The 11,440-nt window shown below is 44.2% G+C and overlaps 2 long non-coding RNA genes across 4 annotated transcripts; one reads left to right on the top strand and one right to left on the bottom strand.

The window, feature by feature from the left end:
- The first annotated feature begins 1,358 nt into the window (after positions 1-1,358).
- Positions 1,359-7,032, top strand: Gm34045. 3 transcript variants are annotated; one of them, XR_003948965.1, is made up of 4 exons: positions 1,359-1,504; positions 3,124-3,218; positions 6,294-6,335; positions 6,445-7,032. It is a non-coding gene; the product is annotated as a predicted gene, 34045 (long non-coding RNA). The 3 variants fall into 3 exon arrangements; XR_001779653.1 differs by lacking the exon at positions 3,124-3,218; XR_380854.2 differs by having other exon boundaries at positions 6,294-7,032.
- A 2,214-nt stretch (positions 7,033-9,246) lies between these two features.
- Gm33982 lies at positions 9,247-11,239 on the bottom strand. The gene is made up of 3 exons (XR_380853.3): positions 10,753-11,239; positions 10,038-10,179; positions 9,247-9,626 (listed from the first exon to the last, which is right to left on the bottom strand). It is a non-coding gene; the product is annotated as a predicted gene, 33982 (long non-coding RNA).
- Positions 11,240-11,440: the final 201 nt, after the last annotated feature.

Below are 11,440 nucleotides of genomic sequence, written 5' to 3'. Positions count from 1 at the left end.
GCTGAAGCGGCAGGTGTGTGTGAATGTTCGGGCTCAGGGGGCGGGGCTTGGTGATTGCTGCTGGAGTAGAGAACTGTGGTAAGGGTCCTAGTTTCTTTTCTCAGTGTTGGGGTACAGCACCCTGACAAAGGCACCTGTGTGAGGAAAAGGCTGATTTTAGCTTACTCTTCAAGGTGCCATCAATCTGTCCTGCTGGGAACTCAGTCTCCTGAGCTTGAGGGAGCCTCACCTGGCACCTACAGTTTGGAAGTAGTGTGTGAGCAATGCATGCTTGCTTGTTCTCTCCACATTGCACAGTCCAGGATTTCTGCCTAAATGAACCACCTATAGTTAAAATGGATCTTCCCTTGTCAATGAACATAATCAAGATAGTCCCCTTAGGGTTTATTGCCCGTGGCAGCTCTTATAAATAAAAAGAAATAATTTGGGACTGGCTTAACAGAGGTTTAGTCCATTGTCATCATAGTGGGAAGCATGGTGACATGCAGGCAGACATGGTGGTGCTGGAGAAGCCGAGAGTTCTACATCTTGATCCGCAGGCAGCAGGAAACTGTGTGCCACACTAGGTGCAGCTTGAGCATAGGAGACCTCACAGTGACATAGTTCCTCCAGCAAGGCCACCCCTTTTTGTAATGCCACCCCCTGTGGGCTAAGTTTCAAACACTGCCCCACACCCACCAGACATGCCTTGAGCTTTATATCCTAAGTGATTCTAGATTCTGTCAAGAATCTCCTGTTAACAGCAGCCCAGCCCTCACCATACAGGAGCCTCTCTCGGGTCAGTGTTAACTTATCTTCTTATATTTCTTTACCTCGAATGTTCTCTAGATTTCCCCAAATCCTCTGTTTTGTAGTTGGTTGAATGGGTTAAATAGCAATATCTAAGAGCAATAAAGGACAGACGAAAGCATTGTAAGTGGGAAGCAAGCTCGAGGAGGTCTTCTGAGTGAGCAGTTTGCATTCCAAAGGAAAGGCAATCTTCAGGTTGCCTCATTTAAGACGTCATTACACAGCAATACGAGCCACTGTCGTTATAATTCAATGAGCACTTATTAGAGGTTGTAACAAAGTAACAGTTGCTAAAAAATAAATAAATAAAAGTTTCTCTAAGAAATCCCATGCATCAATCTAGCGTAAGCAGATGCCCTGACACTAGAGGAGGACCTGACTCCCAGGAGAGGCTTACAGCTCACAAATTTGATAATGGATCTTATAATAAACTTATATATGTACATTTCTCAGCTGTGCCCCGCTCCTGTAAATTGAAATACTATTACAGGCAAGACGGAGAAGTTGACAATGTTTCTCTTTGCAGTTCTGGTCCGAGCTATAAACATAAAACAATTTTCTTCCAGTTTTTGTCTGCTGGGTTTGGACCGGCAAGCGGAGACCTGGGACCGTGGGAACAGTGATGTGGAGTGAATGCCTGTTTCCTTGGGTGTGAAGACCATGCCTTGCTACTCTGAGGTTCGGCACTGGGGAAGCAAGAGCTGCTGCCCATGAGGTAAGAGTCCGTGTGCAGAGCTTTTGTGCCAGACCCTGTCTGTGAAGCAGATGCCGTTAGTACTGTAAGCGTCTACGGTGACCCTCCAACCCTGGGTGACGTTTTTGCTTGACCTCCATCTGAGGCAGCCGAAGGGTCAGTGTAAAGTGATGAGCGTCCACTCCTACAGAAGCTGTCCTGCGCAAGATTGGAGTTTACCTTTTTTCTTTGATGTAAAAAGTAGTTTTAATTGCATTTTAGTTAGGCAAACATGAAAAACTACAGAAAATTTCTTTTTGCTTTTTTGTAATCTTTATTTACTGAGAACTTTATTTTTTTTAACCTTGATATCTTTACGTTTTACAAAAACAGAATTTAATCTAATAACTAGCATTTGAGAATGTTAACCTTTATCTCAGAATACAAGCTTATTAAGAAAGTAAAAAATTAAGCAAAGGGGGCTGGAGAGATGGCTCAGTGGGTAAGAGCACTGACTGTTCTTCTGAAGGTCTTGAGTTCAAATCCCAGCAACCACATGGTGGCTCACAACTATCCATAATGAGATCTGACTCTCTCTTCTGGTATATCTGAAGACAGCTACAGTGTACTTATTTATAATAAATAAATAAATCTTCAGCTGGTGGGATCAGGGGCCAGAGAAAGCAACCATCCATAATGAGATCTGGCACCCTCTTCTGGAGTGTCTGAAGACAGATATAATAAATAAATCTTTTTTAAAAATTAAGGAAACCTGTCCTATGTACTTAATACATTGTTTTAAACACATTTTTACATTAAAAGCATATTTTAAAGCATATTTCCCTTGTTAATTTTTCCCTTTTTTAATTGGTTATTTTATTTGTTTACATTTCAAATGCCCCCCTTCCCGGTTTCCTCACTGCAAACCCCCTATCCCCTCCCCCCCTCCACTGCCTCTATGAGGGTGTGATACATTAACATAACCTGCTCCTTTTTTTAAAAAAAAGAGTTTATTTATTTTATGTATGTGAGTACACTGTAGCTGTACAGATGGTTGTGAGCCTTCATGTGGTTGTTGGGAATAGTATTCAGTACCTCTGCTCCCTCGGGTCAGTTCTGCTCACTCTGGTTGGCCCTACTCACTCTGGTCAACTCAACCTGCTACTTAAAAAAAAAGTCCTTCAACACAGAACTTACACAAATGATATATTAATATAAGTTGCTACTTTTTAAAAAAATCCTTCAACACGAATTTTTTTTCTTTTCCTTTTCCTTTTCCTTTTCCTCTTCCTTTTCCTCTTCCTCTTCCTCCTCCTCCTCTTTTCTTCTTCTTCTTTCTTCTTCTTCTTCTTCTTCTTCTTCTTCTTCTTCTTCTTCTTCTTCTTCTTCCTCTTCCTCTTCCTCTTCCTCTTCCTCTTCCTCTTCCTCTTCCTCTTCCTCTTCTTCTTCTTCTTCTTCTTCTTCTTTCCTTTTTTTTTTTCTTTTGAGACAGGGTTTCTCTATGTATCTCTGAATGTCCTGGAACTCACCATGTAGATCAGGCTAGTCTTGAATTCAGAGATCCACCTGCACCTGCCTCCTGAGTGCTGGAATTAAAGGCATGCGCCTCCATGCCCAGTCTGAACATAGAACTCTTTACAACAAAGTTACGTTCCTCCTAGGTACATTGCTGCTTACCCCTATCAACACTAGAAGAAAACAGGCCTCATAGGATTTTGTGCAGCATTCCAGGTTGCTTTTTTATTTTAATGTTCAGGTAAATATGCATCTACATCTATTTTCAACTACAGAAGGGATGTCTGATATGACGTAATGTTTGTATTTTAATGGCTGCACTGCAAGAGAAACTCTTGCTTACTTGTGGCAAGAAAGGCAGGATCTTTAGTACTTTCTAATAACATTATTCTTTGTACCATCACTTAGCACTCTCTGCTTTGGGAGAAGTCCTCCGTGTGTCCCCAGTGAGACCTCAGGTAACCATGGCTTTTAGAGACTTGCTGTATGAGCTCTTATCCTAGAAGTATTTTTTGCTCCTTCCTCCATGTGACCAATATTAGCCATGTTTAAAGGAACAGGCAAGCTCACTCTCTTTTTTACAGGAGGCCTTCTGAGTCACTTCTGAACCCCTGAGATGGAGGCACAAAGAGGGGACATTTAAGGGGAAATGGCGAAGGAAAGGACTCACCCTAACTCCCGGAATTGTGTTTACAGTTCTCAGTTTCAGGACAGGGAATGGAAAGGGCTGAAGAGCAGTGCCCTTCGCCCTTCTCGGCAACATCAAGAGACACTCTGCAAAGTGCAGGTGCTCCATGCTTAGCAGCACCTCCCCCTCCTCCCTAAACCAGAGCTGCACTCCAAATACCAGCTTGTGATTTCACTTTTTCAAGACAGGGTTTCTCTGTACAGCCCTGGCTGTCCTGGAACTCGCTCTGTAGACCAGGCTGGCCTCGAACTCAGAAATCTGCCTGCCTCCCTGCCTCCCTGCCTCCCTGCCTCCCTGCCTCCTGCCTCCTGCCTCCTGCCTCCTGCCTCCTGCCTCCTGCCTCCTGCCTCCTGCCTCCTGCCTCCTGCCTCCTGCCTCCTGCCTCCTGCCTCCTGCCTCCTGCCTCCTGCCTCCTGCCTAAGTGTGGGGATTAAAGGCATTCAGCACCACTGCCCGGCTTAGGAGAAGGAATTCTTGAAGTTAAGTAAATAAAGCCAGCCTCCTCAAGTCAATAGGCATTCCTACTAATTTTTAAACTTTAATTTGAATTTTGGAAACTGGTTGTTGCGAATTGTATCCTTTGACCAATGCAACTTCAAAGCCACAAAACCGCATGTTCAGGAATAGCTGTTATTGATACCCACACCCAGTGCTTTCTCAAAGCCCATGCTTAGTATGTTTGCACTGCTCCTCTTCTCCTTTTTAAATTTATTTTTCAGGATTTTAAAATATGATATAGCATTAATATCATCTATCCTATGGTTCTCCCCACCCCCACAACTCCTCCTGTGACCCTCCACTCTCCAAATTCATGGTCTCTTAGTTTTTAAATTATTATTGTTTTATACACACACACACACACAAATGCAGCCTGCCAAGTTCATTTAGTGTTGTTCATATCTCTATGTGTTTAGGGCTTGAACACTTGGGACTGGCTCACCTATCAGGGTTAGGGGTCTCCTCCCTGGAGCAAACTGATTCTCCCTCTCTCAGCAGCTGTTATTTGCCAGCAACTCCTCTAGGGCTGCTTCTTAATGATACAAACAAGGTGTCGCACTACTCCCAGTTCTCTATACAAACAGATCTTATAGAATGACTCTATAGCTCCATAGGAAGGGGATTGATTAAAATGGCTTACAGTCTGTGTTCCTGCTAGTCTAGTAATGGCTGTCTACCAACAGAGGTTCAAAAGTCCAATAGTCATTTGGTCCATGGGGCTGGATATTTTGAATAGTCTTCAGTAGATGCTGGAATCCTAAAGAATAGTCTCTAACACTAGTGAAAATGTGGATTTGAAAGTAAGGTGAAGGCAAGAAGGTAAGAGAGAAAGCTTCCTTCTTCCATGTCCTGTAGATGGGCCATCACCTCCAGAGGGTGTAGCCCAGATTAAAGATGGAGCTTCCTACCTCAAAAGATCTGGATTAAAGGTGGGTCTTCCCATTTAAGATGATGTAATTAAAAAAATCAAACAGACAAACAAACAAACAAACAAAATTCCCTGGGGGCTGGAGAGTTGGCTCAGCAGTTAAGAGCACTGACTGCTCTTCTGAAGGTCCTGAGTTCAAATCTCAGCAACCACATGGTGGCTCACAACCATCTGTAATGAGATCTGACTCTCTCTTCTGGAGTGCCTGAAGACAGCTACAGTGTTACTTACATATAATCAATAAATAAAAAATAAATCTTAAAAAAAAAATCTCACCCCTCACAGCTGTAGTGCCGCTTGGATTTTACTTAACGCTAGATGTAGTCAGGCTGACAGCCGAGAACAGGCGTCAAGATCATGTAGCATAAAAGCCAGAGAGGACTAGATGAGGCAGTGCTGAAGTAATGTAACCATGGAAAATATTACGGGTTATTCCAAGACCACTTACACATGTTATTTCACTAAATTACTCCTAGTATTTAGATGCCAGTGTACCCACTTTGGTAAATTACCAGGGAGATCGGGACCGAGATTTATTGATACTATAAATGTGTAGCTTTAAATGACCAGGTTTTATTTGCTGTGCTCCTCAAGGAAACCTTCAATCAAGTGAGGTATTATTTGCCTCATAGCTGGATCTTCCTTATCCTTAAACTCCATTATGGCGATCTCGGTGACAGCAACAGCATTTTGGGATTTTTAACAAGAAGGTGATAAACCGAGCTTTGGAATACTTTTGTTTGTGGTTAAATTGTTGAACTTACGTGATTAATTCTATTTTCTGAAAACGCTCAGGATACTTTTCCCACCTTATATTGCTTTGTGCAGAGTAAAGCAGTACAAAGATGCTCAGTGACCACTTACATTCTCGCCTACGTTTTTCAGCGATTAGAGACTCCTGCATTAATTTCTTACATTTATTGTGGAAGGTGCCCCGCGTAACCCGGCACTCCATTATAGAAATAAATTAGTTGTTGATGAATAGAACCCTCATAACTAGAATGCTATAGAAACACACCATAAATTTTTCTCCCCAGCACATTTTAAAAGCGTTAAAACAAACGGCAAAGAACCCACTTGATGTTTATGACTTTGGTTTACACTTGTGCACTAATCCATCAGTAGCCTTTACTGCGTTTAATTAGCCTGGATCACTTTTTACTGTCCTGGAGATAACATATGTCTCTTCTTCTCTCCCCTAGGGCGAAAGGATAACACCGGGAAATCGTCACTTTAAGTGTAGGGTTAGTACAAATTCAGAGAAAATGAAGCTCACTGTCGAAGGTGAGCTGGGAGCTCCTCCCCTTTGCACCCTCAGTGGGCTCTTGACTCCCCCCTCCTCCCGTGTTTCAGGTGTGGCTCCTCCTCTTTCTTCTTCGCGTCATTGACATCCTGCTTTCTCTGCACCTCTGCCTGAACTGCGTCCTGAACTTGGCCGTCATTACAGAGTGGTGACCAGGAGGGAGCAAGACTCTCTGGTCCACATCTTGTTTAGGGAGACCAGTTTTGCTCCTATGTGGGGCAATGGGCTATGCACAGACAGCCTGGTCTCCAGTCGAGCTGAGATCTTGAATTCCGGACAGTAGGCATTTGACCATGTCTCCTAGACCCCTGGCTCCTGTCGAAGTTACCGCTCCCACAGCCCCCACAGGAGAGGCAAGTGGCTTTTAGTCACATAGACAATGTCCCAAGTTTCTGACCTTCTGGATAGACTCCTCCCTACAGTTACCTAGCAACAGCAAGATAACACAGCCCACTATAAGAGGGACTGTTTGGCCCCTCCTAGCTCTCTAAGCTTTTACCTCTCCCTCTTAAGCTCTCTTTAATCTTTCTTACTCTGTAGCTCATTCTCTCTTTCCCTTCCCTTGCTCACTCCACGTGGCCATGACCAGTCTCTCTCTCCTTTACCTTCTCTCTTTCCCCTGCCTTTCTACAATAAAGCTCTAAAACCATAGACTGTCTCTGTTCATCAAGGCCTGGACTAAGGACTCTCGCCTGCATGGGAACCACCCAGCATCCCCCTCTCCCCCTGTCCTCTTCCCTTATCTCCAGAGCAGAGTGCTGCCCCAGGGCCCCATTCTGTTCTCAGCTCCTCCACCACCCGCCATGTGGGGTCAGTAGCTTGACACAGCCAGATGCCCACCCAGGGCCACAGGGAAATCGTCTGGCAGACCTCCCGAGTCTGCATGCCCAGAGCACCAGAACTCTGGTGGGGCACGGACACTTTCTCCTACTCCCCTTTTCCCACACACCCACGGCCCCGCACTTGTATTTCTGAATTACAGTTTTAAACTTTGAAACCCCTTGCAATCATCACTACTTGTTTCTGTTTTGACAGCTCAGATATGGCCCTTGATTGCAGACTTTATGGAGTGCCATGAATTTTTAACATAAAGAACTCCAGGAAGGAGTGTTTGTTAAGGAAGACATGTTGGTTAGCACTACATCAAGTTATGTGATAAAAACTGACCTCTCTCTTAGGCAGTAAAAGGGAGAGCTGAATCTATCTTTCACAATCCTAGTTTCTTTCCAGCATTCTGCTACAGAAGCCACTCAGGCCTTGGCTGGGAGCAGACACCGGTTCTACAGTGTCTTAGGTAGGGTTTCTATTGCTGTGATAAAACACCGTGAACAAAAAGCAAGTTAGGGAGGAAAGGGTTTATTCAGCTTACACTTTCACATTGCTGTTCATCACCAAAGGAAGTCAGGACTGGAACTCAAGCAGGTCAGGAAGCAGGAGCTGATGCAGAGGCCATGGAGGGATGTTACTTACTGGCTTGCTTTCCCTGGCTTGCTCAGCTTGGTCTCTTATAGAACCAAGACTATCAGCCCAGAGATGGCACCACTCACAAGGGGACCTCCCCTCTTGATCACTAATTGAGAAAATGCCTTACAGCTGGATCTCATGGAGGCATTTCCTCAAGGGAGGCTCCTTTCTCTGTGATAACTCCAGCCTGTGTCAAGTTGACACACGAAACCAGCCAGTATAGACAGCATCCATGAATCCATAGTCAAAGATAGCGTGTCCTGCTTAATGGTCTAGGAACTCCTGGGATGAGGTCATGCAAGAGTAAGAAGAGGAGGAAGCCCCCAAGTAAGTAGGTCTTGAATACTTACCCGTGGGTGAGAAAGTCTACTCTTATTTTATTGTGATGTCATCTTCCTCCTCCTTCTGCTCCTCTTCTTTCCTTTTTTAGAGAGGGAGGGAGGGTTTTCTGCCTAGGACAGAAAAGGCTGGCAAAATGGCTCAGCTAGTAAGAGCACTGACTGCTCTTCCTAAGGTCCCGAGTTCAAATCCCAGCAACCACATGGTGGCTCACAACCATCTGTAATGAGATCTGATGCCCTCTTCTCCTATGCCTGAAGTCAGCTACAGTGTACTTAGGTATAAATAAATCTTTATAAAAAATAAATTTATGTATAAATAAATCTTTTTTTAAAATTCCATCCAAGATGATATCTAGGTTTCTATCCAGTCTTTTAACTTTACTTAGAAGCCAGAGAAAGAATCTTCAGTGTGAAAACAACAACAACAACCCCCCCCCCAAAAAAAAAAAACCGAGCATGACTAGAAAGAAATGCCTTCAGAGGAACACAGGAATTCCTGCCCACACGTGTCCTGAAGCCAGGACTGTGATTAATGGTGTGCACTGTAGATATATGGAAAGTAATTTTAAAAAATATCTTTTACCTATTTCTTGATAATTGCATGCATGGAAATGATGTATCTTGGTTGTAGGCACCGAAGGAATGCACTTTAATAATAAAATCATCATTCTCTTGGCTAATTAATGAGGGTGGTGTTGATCACTGACAATGAAACCAAATAGGTGACACCTGAAACCACTCCCATTGAGTTTGATACATAGTTATAAACCCCTGCCTCGAATTAACTTCATTGCCTAACTTTGCTGGAAACCTGATTTTCCTGGTCACAGTTATCAAACACACTGTTTTCTTTGACTGATTTTGTTGGTGTTGGTGGTGGTTGTTTTGAGACAAGTTCTCACTATGTAGTCTAACCTTGAACTTGCAATCTGACTCTCGCCTCTTGACTCCTGAATGATGTTGGAACTGTGACAATACACCCGTCTTAATCTACTTAAAACTTCTCAAATTTCTCTGATTCAATTTTTGAATTTTTTTTTAAAGAACCTCAATGCTTATAAAAAATGGTGAGGGGAGGAGAAAGAGAAATGAAGACTTATCAAAAGGAGAATTACAATACACTTAGAACAAAGTAAACAAAGAATTTCAATATACCCAGAACACAGAGAACAGCTGTTCCCTTTACTAAATGTGTGCCTAAAGAGTCCCCGAGATTGGCACAGGTCAACAGAAACCAGTTTGAGAGCTGCTTCTCTGGTATAGAAAACTGTGGTGCCAGGACCTAGATCCGAACAGCGAGAGCAGAAGCGAGGTGGGGAAGGGAGCCCAGATCCCTCTGGTCTGGTATCATTGCTTCAGCCGTTAGACTTTACGATGCAGGGTTCTGCAGGTCCAAAATCCATCTGAATTTATTTCTCTCGGTTTCTCTGGGATACAAGGCAGCCTGTGTTCTCATCAGCTCTCAGACACCCGCCCTCCCAACCCCCCCCCCCCCCCCCCCCCCGTGGCCTCGCTCTGTAATAACGAACTATGCGCGCTTTAAAGCCATTAATATCAGTCTAAGAAGGCAGCTTCTAGATAGAGGGAAAATGTGAGGGTCAAGAGTATCTGTGCGTGAGTTTAGAAGGGTCGGGAGCTATCACTGCAGTTAAAGAGGAGCGATACATCTTCAAGCCACCCGCAAACTTCCCCAACACGGAAAAGGTCAGCCTCATACTGTGAATCAATTCCCGTCACACAGGAGCCTGTCTCTTCTGGTCAGAGACTAAGTCTCCATAGAGACAAGCGGCCGCCCGTGTTAACTTCCCATCGTCTGGACGTTGTTAGTATAATCTTACCCAGCTGCTCTTCCATATGGCACAGGCACAGCCATCCTCGTGAGGCGTAAAGACCTCCCAGAGCACAGAGCCTGAACGAAGCGGGGTGAACCTGGGACTCCCAGGGAATGGGACTCTGGTTTACAAAGCATATGCTTAAGCCCTGGGAAAGGAAGAAAAATTTGATTCGCCATCTCTCTGTACTTAACAAACACCCTGGCAGTGATGATGCTCTCGGCTACGTGTACAAAAATTTCTTTGAGGGCTAGAAAGATGGCTCAGAGGTTAAGAGCACTAGCTGCTCTATCAGGTCTGAGTTCAATTCCCAGCAACCACATGGTGACTCACAACCATGGGATCTGATGCCCTCTTCTGCAGCCATACTGTATACATAATAAATTAATAAATCTCTCCCACCACCACCACTTCCCTACTCCCTCCAGCCCCGCTCCCTCCAGGCCTTGCTCGCTCACTCAGGCCCATAGGTTATGTTTTTTGTTTTTTGTTTGTTGTTTGTTTCCCATTACGGATGGTTGTGAGCCACCATGTGGTTGCTGAGATTTGAACTCTAAAAAGTTTGTTCAAAAATCGTCAAATAAAAATTTTAAAAGATTTATTAATAAATTAATAATAAATAAATAATAAATAACTCTTTTAAAAATTTCTTTGACGATTTTTGAACAAACTTTTTAGAGTTCTGTAAATGGAGGACACCCCATGTGCTACAACATACTACCTCAAGTTTCCTATGTCGAAACAGTCACTGGACTCAGACACCTGCATCTCGGCTAGGATTCTGTAGCGGGCTGAAGAGCGTTTATGTAACTGTTCCGAGGTAAAGACACAGGATCGAAAGAAGGTGGTGTTTCAAAGAACTTGTAAACTAACTAGCAGGAGGTAGGGAAGAACAAATAATTAAAACGAAAAGCCCAAGTGTAAAACCAAAGTGTCTCTGGCCGGCAGTGGGAGCATAGCAGCTGCTGAATGCCTAGGGAAATTAGGAGGACGCCACTAAAGGGGTAAGGAGGGGCGCGGTTGAGGCCAAGGTCAGCTGTACTCTGGCCAGCACCCTTTGGCATTCTAAAAAAACGGCTTTTCAACGCATAATTCATATACCACACAACGCATCCAAGGTAGTTAGTTTTATATCAACTTGACACAAGCTACAGGAAACCTCAGTGGAGAAACTGTCCCTGCCATGCTGGGCTGTTGACAAACCCCTGATACATTCATTTACTTGATGGATGGTTGAGATGGGAGGGCCCAGCTCAGCGTGGGCGGTACCTCCCCTGGGTTGGTGGGCCCCAGTGCTAAGAGAAAGCAGGCTGAGCCAACCAATCAGCGGCACTCACCCACAGCCTCTGCTTCAGTTCCTGCCTCCAGGGTCCTTCCCTGCTTGAATTCTGCCCTGACTTCTCAGTGGT

This window comes from Mus musculus, chromosome 10 (assembly GCF_000001635.26).
Source record: "Mus musculus strain C57BL/6J chromosome 10, GRCm38.p6 C57BL/6J".
Lineage (NCBI taxonomy): Eukaryota > Metazoa > Chordata > Mammalia > Rodentia > Muridae > Mus > Mus musculus.
This window is presented reverse-complemented; position numbering and strand designations above follow the sequence as displayed.